General features: G+C 36.1%; 1 pseudogene; it reads right to left on the bottom strand.

Moving 5' to 3' along the window:
- Positions 1 to 250: 250 nt before the first annotated feature.
- The window catches only part of LOC119511228, a 52,444-nt pseudogene continuing 36,258 nt past the window's right edge, over positions 251 to 16,436 (bottom strand).

The following is a 16,436-nucleotide window of genomic DNA, read 5'->3' as shown; positions in this document are numbered from 1 at the left end:
ATATAATTTACATAGGCACACCCACACATATGAGAAACAACAAAATGTTAATGGTAGTTAACTTTTATAGTGTTAGCATTTCAAGTCAGAGGGGTATTGACAGTTGGACATAGTTTTTGTCCTATTAAATTTTTTGTGTATTTTCTAAATCTTCTATAACAAACTTGTATTATCTTTAAAATAGGAGAAAAAGTTATTAAAAAAATACCCCTTATACTCTCCAAGGAGACTAAGTCCAAAATGTATACACTTATTTATTTTCATCTTCATTATCAAAAGAAAGGAAGCTATTGTTTTTTATTTGCTTTTGTGAGGTCTTTTTAACTGAGTCCTTCTTATTTATTTCATCTTCATTTGTCATTTTCTTTTTTGAGCTTGCTGTTAAACCTGAATATTTTTCATCTGAGGGATGCTTGACTGGCTTTTGATACATGATTCTTCCATCAGCTGGAGCTGGTTCTTCATCTGTTTTGGCCGCCTTCACCTCTGCTTTAATTTTCATGACTTCTTCAGCTGATAGGTCTCCCTTTATCAAAACCACCACTTGAGGTTGTTCATCATCTTTGTCGCTGTGATTACCATCTTCATCTGGGAGCTGAGGCTGGATTCTCTTGGTCTCAACAGTGGGACCTTCCCTATGGCCAACCCTTTCCTTGAAGCAAGCCAGGAATCGGCTCGGCGGACTACATGTATGACACTTGGTTGCACTTGAGCCATGATCTCTTAACCCAAATTTCTAGGTGGAACCTTTTGATTGCATGTTTCCATGGAGATGTGACTCACTCAACCATGGGTGAGAACTTTGATTAGATCATTTCCATGGAGGTGTGGGCCCCACCCATTCCGGGTGGGTCTTGTTTACTTCATTGGAGTATTTAAGAAAGCTCAAGAGCCGACACAGGAGCTGATGCTGGAGATGCAGGCAGAAGGATGTTTAGAGATGTTAAGCTAAGAGCTAAAGCCCAGAATTTGCCCTGGAGAAGCTAAGAGATGACCCTCAGATGCTTAGAGAGAAAAGCCCTGGGAGAAAGAAGCCACAATGCACAGGAGCTGAGAGAGAGGAGCGAAGACAGAAGCCCAGAGACATTTTGGAGAAAAACATTTTGAAACACAATCTGGGTGCAAAGGACCAGCAGACGCCAGCCACATGCCTTCCCAGCTGACAGAGGTGTTCCGGACTTCATCAGCTGTTCTTCAGTGAAGATATCCTCTTGTTGATGCCTTAGTTTGGACACTTTAATGGCTGTAGAACTGTAAATTTGTAACCTAATAAATCCCCTTTATAAAAGCCAATCCATTTCTGGTATTCTAGCAAACCGGAACAATTGGGTATTCCCATTTCCTCACTAACATATGTTCGTAAGTACTGTACATATTTAGATGGCCTATCCTCTTTTTAAAATTAAACACAGTTAAAAATTCTGAATCCGATAATTGGCTTCGTTCTTGGAAATGATTGATGGATCATTATTTATAATTGGTATGACTGACCTCAGAACTTTCCTTATCAGTTTTCAGACTTTCTTTTCTGATTATAAAACTCAAGTAAAATCCCAACTGTTTTGCCATCAGTCTCCTCCCTTAGATCATTATCATCTTTTCAACACTGCCATAAATCCCTCAGGTCACCATAGCCTGGTTGCCCCTCCATTCTCGCTGTCCATGACAGTCATTACTCCACCTTGCTTTCATCCGTTAATTACCTGCATTTGCCCTCTGCTATTCTAAACTGTAATATAGTAGAGAGCCAGGATTCAGGGTAGCATCCCCTACTCACAACTCCTGCATAGAGAAGGAAGTTACGGCTTCTCAAAGGTTTGCTGACCACACCCCCTCTCCCCCCCCCACTTACTTACCTACTTTACTTATGTCCTTGTTTCACATCTGGAGAACATGGTCAGGTTATGGGTTCCCCGGTCTCACATATGAAATCCATTCTAACATCCCCACATCCACATCTCTGAGGCTTCTAGCAACCTTGTAAATATTAAACGATTCACCACAGACATTACTGGGTACACCGTGAAACTATCTCAGCAGCATATTAGGAATGGCCCAGATATCATGGCTAGGATGTTCAATTTCACATCACAGGAAAACACACCATTTCAATAAATTCTCCCCTATCCATCTTTACATGCCTTCCTTTTGGAGCCAAAACCTTCAAAATTGCCTACCACACATGATCACTACAGTCTCTTGACTTGAGCAGTCTACCATTTTGCTCAGCTATTGTTCTTTTCTATCTTGCGGCAAGCAGAGGAAAACCATCAGCAGTGGGTCATGGCTTTTCTAGGGATGCAGGACAAGGTGAAGATGTAGAGTGGGAAATGATGCCATTTCTAGCTCTGTGTCACCTTTATTCTTAAAATAAATTTTGTAAAATATCAGGCTGATACCTTCCTCCTGGTTGACTTGTGGGTTGTTACAAAAATGCATGATGTGTTGTTGAATCTTAAGAATTATGCTCCACTCCAAGCTTCTATGATAAATACTGTAACCAGCAGAAAGTGGGTAGGACCAAATGATTACGTGGTTGCTGTAATTCACTGAAAAGAGAATCACTGCTTCAAGTGATTTTTCCTAGGAAGACTGTTGAATTTGGATGTTATTTTTTTGTTTTCTACTAGAGCATTAAAGGAATAAAAAGCAAGAGGGAGTTGTGGAGAGCACATGTAGGAAACTTCATGCACTTTTTTTTACAATTCCCAAATTTCTGCTCTAAGCACAATATGTGCATTAAAGAGGAACGGATGCCACCTGCGACCACATTCACTAATCATTCTCTCACAATAAAATTGGATTTATGAACAAAAGCATCAAAATTTTAAAAGACTGTAGCCAAATTGTTGTTTCAGTTCTAGCCCAGGGGCTTTCCTGTTCTGGAACATTCCACAGAAAATGATTGGGATTTTGTGCCTGGAGGAATGTTTCCTAATGCGTAGAGCAGCTTCCTCTAAAAACACAAGCAATGGCTCCCCTATGCCTTCCAAATCAAGGGCTAACTCCTCAGATGGATGTTCGTGACCTTTCACGGTCTGCCTTGAAACTTTTTTACGTTATATCATATTATTCTCCTCCAAAACTCATCAAGTCAGAAGAAATTTCTCATTTTCCTCTTAACATGTCTGACTTCTTCTGCTCTTTTACTTTATTCTGAATATTTTCCTTTCATGTTCACTTCTGCTTTGTAAAATCTTCCCTGTCATTTAAAACCCTTTTCTAATGTGATCTGTCCTCCATGAAATCTCTCCTGGTCCTTTTTACTGGATATGCTTTCTAAAGCTTTCAAACACCCACTTCTCTCCCTCTCCTTCTCTCTCTTTCTTCTGTGATAGTACATATCTGTGTTTTTCAATTGTATTTAATTAAATATGAACAAACTATACAAAAGTGATTTATGTAAATAGTGTGACTTCCCGGACTTCCTCTAAAGTAACCACCACCAATCATTTCAATTGCCTGAGTTATATTATTTAAAATATAAATCTTGGAACAATGTGTGCCACACACATAAACAAAAATAATTTGATTAAACCCTAAAACCTCAATTTTCAGATTCTTATATAATATATGTAATATTCATATATAAATAATATATATATAATTTTAAGGATGGGGACATTTCTCTGAAATACTGCTCTTAAGGATTATTTTCTTTTCCTACAAAATCTAGGACAATTCATAAAACTTATCAGTCAAGTCTCCTTTGTCATTGTTCTCATAGAAAAAAAGAAAAAGAAGACATTGATGCATATTAGGAGAAAACTGAGAAAGAGTATTTTAAACAAAGGGGAAGAACACTAATCTCTTCTAGTGTTTACATGGATATATGTGATATATATTAGGGACAGTCACAGTTAAAGACATGGACATTTCACTGGCAAAGCCACTGCTCCTCAGTATATGAATTGTACATTTCTATAGCGAAAATTTTAAAAGTACGTTCCATTATAAGGATTTCAATCCTGAGAAAAGGAGCAAAATGGTAGTAGCAAGAGCATATTCAGATTTGAGCTAAATGAAGAAACTGATAATTTTTAAATCACACCTATCATGGTTTCAAAAATTCTATATGGAAGAGTTCATTCATTGGGATTTGTAGTGTGTGTGGGTGTATCTAAGATGACTAATTAGTTCTATATCATTAATCCCATATGTAAATTATTTTCCTAACATTTTGTTTCTTTATAATGTTCCATATTCTCTGTAGATATTATTTAAAATCGTTTCTAAAAAGGAGGAAACCAACTAGGCTTCAAAATTGTTGAGTCTATTGTGAATGAATTGGGAAAGTAAAACAAATAATAAAATGGTATCTAGACATGGCAAATAATTATTTTACTAAATCACACATTTTTTATATTTTCTTAATAAAATGTTCATATCCCTGAGAAAATTAAACAGATCCTAAGAAATAGTAGGCTACAAACAGTAGAAAAATAAATTATATGATGAATTAAAAGAGAACTTCTCCTATGGTACTAACCACCTCCCCCTGTCCCGTTTACCCCACCTTGGAACTGGGCCATGACAAAATTGTCCCTGTTATTCAGAACTGGAAAAGAGAGTTTATTCACTTACAATACTATCTAGGTTGTTACATTTTCATAGTTTCTATATTTTTAGACATAAATCTAAGAGCATAAAGAAGTGAAATTTATGTATGGCAATATTAAAACAATGAGAATCACATAGCATTTTTTTTTCTCACACACAAAAATCAGACCCACACTAGGAACAATAATTGAAAATCATGCTGCCAAATCACAAATATGCCTTTTTCACTCTTGTATAGTTAACAAACCATATTCCAGCAGTGATGTACCTGTGTTCCTACTTCGGGAATAGAATAAATTGCAGATATGTGCATCCAGAACTTTGGGGGACCAATGAATGCCCCAATTCCCTAAGTCAAGCTGAAGTTAAAAATGAATATATTCCATGTGTGCATGCATTTGCACTATTGAGAAGCAGCTGAGGACAAAGGTAGAAATGCTAATATTCCAAGAGAATATTTCTGGTCCAGATGCTTGCAGGAAGATTAAATCTTGCTGTAAGCTTGCATTTTCTCCTAGAATTCTCAGCTCAATTTCACAAACTCAAAGGGTTCGAGTTGGTGACAGGCAACTAAGATACACAATACCAGTCAGGTTATTCCTCTGAACTGAAACAAGCCTTTAAACTTTGCTCAGCTGTAATGCTTCTCCATTAATAGCCAGTGTTAAAGTCATGGGTTACAGTAAAAGCCACAAATAAATAACTAATCTGCAGAATATAAACCCTAAATTTGGAAAAGAAGATCTGGAGGGGGAAAAAAAAGTCCTGCACATATTATTGTAATATTAAATCTTTGAATAATGTATGCTATGTGTATGTACATGTATGTATATGTATATGTATATGTGACATCAATTGAAAATAAAAATTGCTTAAACCTCACCAGGAGATTCAGTCCACATGCAAAAAGGAACAGCAAATAAAACAAGTCCAGTCATTATTCCTACAAGCTACAACATCACCATGGCTTGCACTTTAATATAATTTGAAAGGAATTTTTGCTGCATCAGCAAACATATGGTATGCTCCTAATAACAAAATTAGTTTGAGGAATTTTCAAACATTTTATTTGTGCATTCAAGATACATTGGTGACTTTCATATGGCTTAGAAATAGCTATTTATTAAGTTGAAGCAAACAAACAAATATATAACTATCAAATCGAGTTAATTATTTTAAACTCTGGTATTATTTGAAATATATATTTTTTTCAATGTAAAATATAGCATTAAGGGAAAAAGTACAGTCACCACAAAAGATGGATCAAATATATACTTAAGAATAACATTTTACAAATAATTACATTACAAGTAATGCCAATCAATTGATCAAACTTCAAATGTTATTTTAAGCACTGCTCTGTATTTTAGGTTCCCTCATGCCTTCAAATATAAGATTATTCTAAAGGAGTATATAATCAACTCTGGGTAAAAATAATCAGGTCCCCAAATTACTCAACTTGTTAAGAATTTATCCCTAAGTTTATCTCTATAAACACAAATCTATGAGTTCATAAAAAGAAATCTCCAATATATATTATATGTGCTAAGAAGAAAGGCTTCACAGGCAAAAGACATCTGCTTGTTCTGAAAGAAGTAAAATAAGCTAAAAGAAAGAGAATCCAGGTAAGGGGGACTGCCTAATTAAAGTGGGGAGTGTGCCCAAATGACCTTGAAAGGGGAGGTAGATTTAATGTGGGTAGTGGACATATCTTGATAATAGTGTATGATGTGTTTATTTCTATAGTGGGTTAATAGAATAATTATATATTACGCAGTAATTGTGAATTTCTTTTTCATATATAACTCCTAGCTAATTTATCCAGGCATTGCTATTTTCTACTGATAATAACTGTAAAGATGATGTTTGCCCATTTGGGGAAGGATAATGTTGGGTTTAGTCAGTCAGTTACCGGTTGTCATGCAAGAGGTAGTTGATTCCTTGGTCTTTCATATTATGCCTGGCACTTAGTATATGCTCAATAAGAACTACTTAATTTGTGGAATAAAATGAGATTTTTACTCCACCTTGGCTTTTGCATCCATTTATTGTTGCAAACAAGTTCAGGACCATACCAGGGAGGAAGGACTACCTCTAGCATGCTTTGAACATCTGTCCTAAGTGCGAAACACGCAACAAATCTTGGTCCCAAGTTGAAAGGGAACTACTTCTTCAATGAAAAGGATGGTTGGACAGATGGATGGAGTGATGGATGGGAGGGAGGAAGGAAGGAGTGAAACAGGAAGAGAGGGAGGAAGGAAAGAGAAAAGAACGAGGGAGGGAAGGGAAGGGGAAGGGACAAGAGGGGAGGGGAGGAGAGAAGAAAGGGAGGGAGGGAGGAAGGAAGGAAGGAAGAAGGAAGAAAGAGGGAGGGAGAAGAAGGAAGGCAGGAAGAAAGGAGAAATAAAGAGAAGGGAATGGGAAGGAAATGAAGGGAGGAAGTGAGGAAGGAAGAAAGAGAAAGAAAATTTGCAAGCATCATAGGTAGCACAGGTAACCTTGAAATGGAAGAAATAAAAGAGAGGTGGTTTCAAAAAATGGGAAATGGTCAAAAGGGACAATAACTGTTTAAAGATAGAGGTTAAATCCTCATCAGGCAAAATAAATATGTATATATCTGATGATTCGTCTTTCTATTTGCATTCCATTTAAATATTGGAAGATATGAAATTGGTCATTCAAATTAATTGCTTCTCCCCAGTTTTTCATTACAACCACTTCTTTGGAATGGCTATTTCAAAAAACAGTAATCAATAATGCCTTATTGATGAAACACATCATTGTGTTTAAACTTTTCATTTTCTTATTTTTTACCTTTCAAGACTTATTTGCCTCTGAATTCAACTGTTTTTCAACCATGTATTCATTAATTTATTCATTCATCTATTTGTGAAATATTGATGCCTCTAGTGACTGAGCACCTGTTCTTTCACCTAGCCTTGAAATTTCAAAACTTCAAAAGAATTCAAATCTTCCTCTTTCTACTCAACCATTTACAATCAGTATCTAGTATCTTTAAATTCTATTCTCACCATGAAAATTACATGTTTACCCTCACCAACCTCACTCAAATCCTCAATGTCTTTCATGGTTTATGATTTTAAAAAAATCCTTTAATTCCCTTGATAATTGTAATTGTACAAGCTCCTCACGGGCAAAGAAGTGTATTTTTCACCAGATCCTGAAAACCATTTGTATTCATATGTTTTCTGCTCCTCAGCACCATCTACTTGTAGATGTCAAAATCTTTTCCATCTCTTAAGATGCTTCAATACTCTTATATAAACCCCCTCACAAAGACTGCTTGTCACCCCCATGAAGCAACCATAAACTTATCGCATTTTGATCCTCCTATGCTGGTTGCATGAGGCCATAAGCTTTGGTTAGGGTGTAGGTCTTATTTCCTCTGAAAAGTTCATTATGTCAAAGAGTTTTTTAAGTACTCACAAGAAAGAACCATAGAAGGAATGTCAGCTTTGTCAAACAGTAGGATTATACATAAGGAATTTCCAGAATACAATATCAATCACACCCAACTAACATTTTAATTCACTTTTCATAGTAAATTACATTTTTGATAAGAGGTGGTCTCATTATGAACTTTAAGAAAGTTAAGGAATTAAGAAAACTAAGAACTAAGAAAATATTTTGGATGAGTTTTCACTTGTAGACAGTGGATTCTGAAACTACACTGTACTCTCAATTATATGTGCAAAAGCTCTGCTACAACAGAGAAAAAATCCTTATTTCTAGAAAAAAACATGACATGTCTCAACTCTTTCATAATAACTTCATTTGTGTTGCAGTATAGCAAACCACATTCTACTTCAGTAGGCTGGCTCAATATTACAATTATAGGAATATTGATCAATCCATACAGGAACTGATATATAGTCTATGCAACAAATCCACCCAACATTTAAGCACATTGAAAAGAGATATTATTATATTAATTTATAATATGCCATAAGAGTGAGTTTTTGAATCTTTGATTAATGGGCAAGATTCTGTAGGGATGGCCAGTGCACATCTTTATTGTGACGCAAAATTTTGACTGTCTGTATGTTTCTGGTGGAAAGTGTCTGTTTCATTAGATCTTCAAGGAGTTTTATAACACCACAATGGCTGAGAACTGCCTATATGAGCTATGCTGATAACACAGTGGATTTCCTTGTCATTTATTAGGGACAACTGCATTTATAGTTAGAGTAAGATATTTCAGGAATATAGAGTGTTACGTTGTAATGCATTAACAAAAATTCTAGGCGTTCCTGTTGGATCAGAACTTTCAATCTGACAAATTGTGACTCTTTTCCCAAATTTATAATATCTTTCTTATTTCAAGTAATATACACTGAATTATTAATCATGATTATCTTTTGAGATTGTTAAAGTTTTCCCCCTTTATTCTCTATTTTGTAAGTTTCCTACAAAATGAATGTATTGTTTATGCAAAAATACAAAACAGCCTCTGAACCTAAGGGAAGTGGCCCTGTAATGTGCATTTCAATGCACACATTACAGAATCTTTAATGCCAGACAAATAAAAATGTCTAAACATTTATGTTTGCAGGGAAGGGAATATATAGTGAATAGTATTTTTCCTCTCTTCAAGAGGTAATAGATGTGAAAGTAAGCATTTTCTATGTAATAGCAATTAGAAATGTAGAGGGGTTGTGCTTGAACAGAAAGTGAAAACAATTCACAGTAGAAATGAGCAGAAGTGAAAATTATTTCTAAAGTAAAAGTAATTCAAATACAGATTCCTTCTCTCCAAAATTAATAAAATGTGCTTTTTAGTTTTGATAAGAAGTTTACATAAGTAATAATCTCGATCATTTGGTTTTGAGTTTGTAACCTTATTTGCACATCAGGTTCATTAGACTACTAAGATTTACTTTTAGGTAAGTGACCATGGAGTTAATGATAAATAAAGAAAATATGTTGAAAGAGTCATGGGTAAAATATGTTCTCAATTAGGAAAAGCATTTGAAGGACAAGTATCAAAGTTAAATGTTTATGGAATTATAGTAGGATGCTAAGGATTACATATTCAGAAGGCATGTGGTCTGTGGACGAAATTTGCACAGTTTTATGTTTGGATACATCATGATGTTGTTTCAGTAAGACATAGAAAGAAAAAAATTAATATATTCTTTGTCTATTATCTTTTCTCTTTTAATGAGGTATAACTTAGATATGGCAAACTACACATATCTTAAGCATACAGCTTCATGAATTTTTATAGAAATATACGTGAATGACTTCTAAAGAACTATGCTGATTTACCTCCCTTGAACTTACTTGTAGTTGTTCTTCAAATGTTTGAATAGGAGACCTTTGGAAGACATATATAAAAACTGTTTTCCTAAGATGTGGCTAGCATTTTCAATTTCTTAATCTTTAATATTCCAATGAACAGAGGTTTTTAATTTTAACAAATTCCAGTTCATGAATACCACTTATATGGTTAATATTGTGTTAATTTTAATTTTGGGTGGTGTTATTGCTTGATGAGTGCAGAGTTGCTGTTTGGGGTGATGAGAAACGTTTGGTAATGGATGGTGTTGTTGATAGAACAATATTATATTATGAATGTAATAGCTATTGCTGCATTGTATACATGATAGTGATTAAAGTGGAAAATTTTGTGTTGTTATATGTTCTCATAAAATATTTTTAAAAATCATTTAGACATTTAAAATAAGACAATATTTTGTTTCTTCTAGTTTTTTTTTTCCCTACTATTCAAAGTTAGGCCTATAATCCACTGAAAATTAATTTGTGCATATGGTTTTCCATAAGGTTAATTTTTCCCTATAGAAACTCATTTTATTCAGCATGAGTTCTTAAAATGATCATAGTTATCCCACTGAGATTTAGTAGTGCTTTTGTCAGCATCAGGTGATTTTACATACATAGGTCTGTTTCCCAAGTCTCTATTCTGTTCCATTGATCTGTTTTTCTAATCTGGTACAATAATACACAGTGTTAATTAATTGTACTTAAAAAAAAATCTTTGATCATATTCCAAATTGTCATGGCTAAACTAAGCCATTTGCTTTTCCATTTATATTTTAGAAACAATGCCAATTTCCACCAAAAAAATAATTAAAAAAAAATATTTTCCTGAGATTTCCTTTTCCTTGGAGTTGCTTTAAATATGCAGATAAGTTATCAGTATCAAGTATGCAGATCTATTTACATAGTATATCTCTCCATTTGTTTAAGTCTTTAATCTCTCTTAGCAAGATTTTAAAGTTTACAGAGCAGGGTCATCAAAGGTTGAGATTCTTTGAGACCTTTCAACAGTGGGATTTTTAATTGCTACATTCATTCCATTCCAGTTTCCAAGTCAGAGTATCAATGAGATACCCCATCATTTTTCTACAATTGTTGATGGATCTTGGTGCCAGACAATTGTCTACATAGCACTCTACAACATCTGTGGTTTTCTCAAGTGAATTGCATCAACAGTAGAGAATAAGGAAACTTTACTGGGCTCCAGTCAGAAAAAATTTGGCACTTATAGAAATGAGAATAATTTATAATAGGTTAGAAAGTTGGGAAGAATAAGCTTTCTTAAAATAGGATATGAATGTGCACATTTATTGATTAGTAAGTAGCTAGAATATTGTATTAACAAAGATTTTTTTTTAAATATTAATTTCCTACCTTTTAAGATACCTATACCAAGAGAAGGACTTCACCAATTACTCTAACATCCATTGATCTCCAGTGGGAATAGTAATTGCCCAAAGCCTCATATGGATGTGATAGAGATTATTATAACTTCCTTGACTTTGATCCTGGTGCCATGACTAGTGTTCCAGTTTGCTAGAGCTGCTGTTATGCAAAATATCAGAAATGGATTGGCCTTTATAAAGGTGTTTTACTGGCTACAAATTTACAGTTCTAGGGCCATAAAAGTGTCCAAGACTAAGGCATCAATAAGAGGATACCTTCACTGAAGAACGACCAGTGGCATTCAGAACACCTCTGTCAGCTAGGAAGGCACGTGGCTGGCGTCTGCTGTTCCTTTGCTCCTGGACTGCTTTCAGGTTTTGATTCCAGTGTCTTTCCCTCTAAGCATCTGGGGGTCCTCACTTAGCTTCTCTGGGGCCAATTCTGGGCTTCAACTTTTAACTTAGCATCTCCAAACATCCTTCTGTCTGCATCTCCAAGCATCTCTAAATGTCTCTTAGCTTCTCTCTTAACTACTCCATTGAAATAATCAAGACCCACTCTGAATGGGCAGGATCCACACCTCCATGGAAATAATTCAGTCACCACGGTTAAGTGAGTCACATCTCCATGGAAACACTCAATCAAAAGTTGCCATCCTGGAGGAGATAGAAGATATTGGCAGCATAGAGAGGAGTGGAAGCTAGTTTGTCCCCCTGGAACAACTAATAAACAACCAGGAACAACTAACAAATATTCTGGAATAACTGCAAGGGGACAAATGTGACTGTCCACTCACATACACCAACCTGAATTGGGAGGCATGCCCAAGATGGCAGCATAAAATCTGTAAGTAAAATCTGTGGATCTGAGCTGGGAGCCCCTCCCCAATGGCGCAAACTGCAAAGACTTGCGGTACTAGAGAGCAGCACTTTCCCAGCAAGTGAATATAGCTCAGATGAGCTCCAACTGGGGTTTTAATTAACAAACATGGCCTGCTCAGTACAGGATATGAATCCCCAACAAGCAGACAGAGGCTTTTGGGGATGACTGACTTTGGAGAGCCAGAGGGTGGCCACAGACTGGCCCTGAAGGGGGCTTTCTGTCCCTTTTTTGGCTCAGTGGAGAAAGCCTCAGCCATTTTCACTCCCCAGTGCTCTGACACAGACAAGGGTGGAGATAGCACAGGCAGAGAGACTATTGAAATGAAAATGACCTCTCCCTAGAGAGTGTATCTTCCCTAAGAGGAAGAAGGTGATGCCAAGCTCTACTACCCACCTTCCATTCAGAACCAGACCCCAGAGCCTGGAGGGAAACAGCCAAGGGCCACACCTCCTTACACCAGTCTGGAGCTACAGGCTGACAGGTGCTACCCAGCAAGCGGTTAAAGCACAGTGAGTTGAGGCCTCACAGGGTGCACCAATCTTCTAAGAAAAGCCCTCAGGGAAACCAGATACTATTCCCTCCTTCTAAGACCTAAGCCCATTCTGGTCTAGGAAAACCTGATTGGGGTAACCCAGGAAACCAGATGCCTAGACAACAGAAAACTACAACCTACACTTAGAAAAACAAAGTTAGGGCCCAGTCAAAGGACAAACTTTCACTTAAACTGAGTTACAGGAATTCAAACAATTAACACTAAATCAATTCAAAAAGTTTAGGGAAGATATGGCAAAAGAGATAAAGCATATAATGTAAACACTGGGCAAACATAAGGTAGAAATTGAAAGTTCGAAAAACCAACTGGCAGAATCTGTGGAAATGAAAGGCACAACACAAGAGATGCAAGACACAATGGAGACATACAACAGCAGATCTCAAGAGGCAGAAGAAAACACTCAGGAACTGGAGAACAAAACACCTGAAAGCCTACACGCAAAGGAGCAGATAGAGAAAAGAATGAAAAAATATGAGCAACGTCTCCGGGAACTCAAGGATGAAACAAAGTACATTATGTACATATCATTGGTGTCCCAGAAGGAGAAGAGAAGGGAAAAGGGGAAGAAGCAATAATAGAAGAAATAATTAATGAAAATTTCCCACCTCTTATGAAAGACAAAATTATGGCTCCAAGAAGCACAGCATACCCCAAAACAGAATAGATCTGAGTAGGCCTACACCAAGACACTTAATAATCAGATTATCAACTGGCAAAGATAAAGAAAGAATCCTGAAAGCAGCAAGAGAAAAGTGATCCATCACATACAAAGGAAGCTTTGTAAGACTATGTGTGGCTTTCTCATTAGAGACCATGGAGGCAAGAAGGAAGTGGGGTGATATATTTAAGATACTGAAAGAGAAAAACCACCAACCAAGAATCCTGTATCTGGCAAAACTGTCCTTCAAATATGAGGGACACTTAAAATATTCTCTGACAGACAGACAATGACAGAGTTTGTGAACAAGATACCTGCTCTACAGGAAACACTAAAGGGAGCCCTACAGAAAGAAAGGAAAAGACAGGAGTGAGAGGTTTGGAAAACAATGTTGGGAGATAGTAGCACAGCAATGTAAGCACACTGAACAAAGATGACTGTGAATATTGTTGAAAAAGGGAGGTTAGGACTATGTGGGATAACAGAACAAAAGATGAAAGATAAAGACTGGGACTGTGTAGCTCAAGGAAAGCTAGGGTGCTCAACAACTGTAATAAAAGGTACAAATATGTTTTTACATGAGGTAGAACAAATGAATGTCAACATTGCAAGGTGTTAAAATAGGGTCGGATTGGGGGGAAAATACAATCAATGCAAACTAGAGACTATAATTAACAGAAACATTGTATTATGCTTCCTTTAATATAACAAAGGCAATATACCAAAGCTAAATGCATATGGGGGGGGGGACATAGGGGAAGGGTATGGGACTCCTGGCATTGGTGATGTTGTCTGACTCTTTATTCTACTTTAGTTTAATGTTAACTTTCCTTTCATTGCTCTCTAGCTGTCATTTTTTTTTTCCCTCTATCTTTCTATCTTTATTCTTTTTCTTTTGTCCCTCTACTTTCTTTGACTCTTCCTCCTCCTTTGTGGAAGAAATTGAGATGTCCTTATATAGATAGTGGTGATGGTGGTGATTACATAAATACATTACTATACAGGGAACCATCGATTGTTTACTTAGGATGGAATGTATGGTGTGTGGACAAAACCATCTTAAAAAAAACAATGGTGATGAAGAAATCTTGAGGGCACTATATTGAGTGAAATAAGACAGACACATAAGGACAAATATTTCAGGGTCCCACTGATAGGAACTAATTATAATATGTAAACTCATAGACATGAAATATAAGCTACCAGGATATAAAATGAGGCTAAAGAATGGGGAGTGGCTGATTATTATGAGCAGAATGTTCAACTACAGTGAACTTAAACGTTTGGAAATGGACAGAGGTGATGGTAGCACATGGTGCGAATAGTAACAGTGCTGAATGGTGTGTGAAGGTGGTGGAAAGGGGAAGCTCAGAGTCATGTATGTCACCAGAAGGAAAGCTGGAGGTTAGAAGATGGAAATGTATAAAACAGTGAATCTTGTGTTGGACAATGTCTGTGATCAACTGTACAAATATTAGAAATCTCGTTCATGAACTAGAACAAAAGTATGACACTATAACTAGAAGTTAACAATAGAGGGGCATAAAGGAAAAATATACACCTACTGAGAACTATAAACTACAGCTAGTACTATTTTAACATTCTTTCATCAACGTTAACAAATGTACTATACCAAAACTATGAATCAATAATGGAAGGGGGGGTGGTTAAGGGTATGGGAGGATATGAGTTTCCTTTTTTTTTGTCTTTATTTTTCTGGAGTAATGAAAATGTTCTAAAAATTAAAAAAAAATAATTGTGGTGATGGATGCACAGCTGTATGATGGTACCATGGGCAACTGATTGTACACTTTGGATCTTTGGATAACTGTGTGGTATGTGAACAAAAAGTTTCCATCCTAATCAAAAAGCTTAATAAATCTGCCCCCACAAGACTGCATTAAAAGATCATGAATTTTCTGGGGGACATAATATATCCCAACCTACACAACCTACGCAACATGTGGCTTGATATGTACTTGGGAGGTAAATATTTGTGGGCAAAAGGACAGGCCTTGGTGGACTCGACTACTGGTCCCAATTTCTTACTCATTCTGAAAGAGGATTCTATTTCTATCAGCCCACCACCATGTGACTAGAAGTGCCTACTTTCCTTTTGAGGGAAACATTTTACATACCATTAAAGTCAGACTTGGCCCTGTGACTCTTCCTCGGCAATGGGAAATGAAATGTGATCTCCCTGAGAAACATTTTAAGAGCCATGATTCTGCCACTGCTCTTGCTATCATCTGCCAGCATGCCCCCCTGGGACCCACTCCTTCAGTCTGAGCCCCAGAATGGGGAGCTCAATGGAGAAAGTGCTTCAGCTGACCCACGCCAACTTAGGATGTGAGCAATAAATGAATCTTTTTGTTCAAATCTCTTGAGATCTGAGATTGTTTATTTCTGAAGCAAAGCCTAGAGAAAGTTGATGGATACAAATACTGATTCCAAAGTATTACAAATAGTAATTATTAGGTCAACTTACATATATCTCTGCTCATAAATAGAGATTAAGGATTTAATTGTCTTGTTCTCTTGTTATTAAGGGTATAAAATAAATTCAGGATTCATTGTGCCATTATGAAGAGAACAAAGTAGGTTTAATTTTGCCACCACAAAAACTGAGTTATAAATTCCTTCTCTGAGGCTTCTTCCACTTATGTAAATCCTATTGGAGCTCAGAGTGATTAGAGACATAAGCATTCTTTCCCCTCTCCTCAGCTGAGATATCTTATGCAAAAAAATGTTTAACTTTTTGATAAAATACATCTTTATTAATATAAAATCAACAATATGCATTCAGTGATGAATATATGCATGCATATCTTATTTTGAAAATGCTTAATGTTCCCAGCTTCCTAAATAAAGATAAATTATTTTCATTTTTGTTAGTCAAAGTTGTTTTGGTTGTTTGTTTATTTGTTTCTAACTAGAATCCTATAAAATTACAATATACTATACTACTGATAAGAAAATATAAACCAAATATAGCTCATAGAGAAATTTCGTTTGTCTCCAGAGCTATTCAGGAATATCTCTGGATTGTATTCACTCATGCAACTTTACTAACTCAAGAATATTTTACCTAGTACA

Source organism: Choloepus didactylus, chromosome 16 (assembly GCF_015220235.1).
Source record: "Choloepus didactylus isolate mChoDid1 chromosome 16, mChoDid1.pri, whole genome shotgun sequence".
Taxonomy (NCBI): Eukaryota; Metazoa; Chordata; class Mammalia; order Pilosa; family Megalonychidae; genus Choloepus; species Choloepus didactylus.
Note: the sequence above shows the minus strand (reverse complement) of the source record. Positions and strands in the feature narration are given on the sequence as shown.